Source organism: Myotis brandtii, unplaced genomic scaffold, assembly GCF_000412655.1.
Source record: "Myotis brandtii unplaced genomic scaffold, ASM41265v1 scaffold632, whole genome shotgun sequence".
NCBI classification, from domain to species: Eukaryota; Metazoa; Chordata; class Mammalia; order Chiroptera; family Vespertilionidae; genus Myotis; species Myotis brandtii.
The window spans coordinates 523,352-523,559 of NW_005370419.1; the positions used below are offsets into that span (position 1 = coordinate 523,352).

Consider the following 208-nt stretch of genomic DNA (forward strand, 5'->3'; position numbering starts at 1 on the left):
ACCAGAGGCCACAGGACATGCGGTGGCGCTGGTGGCCGGCCAAGCCCCTGGCAGGGTGTCAGGTGGGGCGGGCTGCCCTCCTCTCGCTGGCCCTCAGCTGGAACTCGGCTCCGCTCAGCCCAGCAGGGGCAGGAAGGAGCCACGGACGGGGAGAGTCAGACCCTGATACCTCGGGCCCCCGGCAGGGCTCCGGGGGGTGGGGGCGCAG

The 208-nt window shown here is 73.6% G+C and overlaps 1 protein-coding gene across 1 annotated transcript in view; it reads right to left on the reverse strand.

Moving 5' to 3' along the window:
* Window positions 1-208, reverse strand: part of ENTHD2 (ENTH domain containing 2) — a 7,873-nt gene that overhangs the window by 5,262 nt on the left and 2,403 nt on the right. The window lies entirely within an intron of this gene.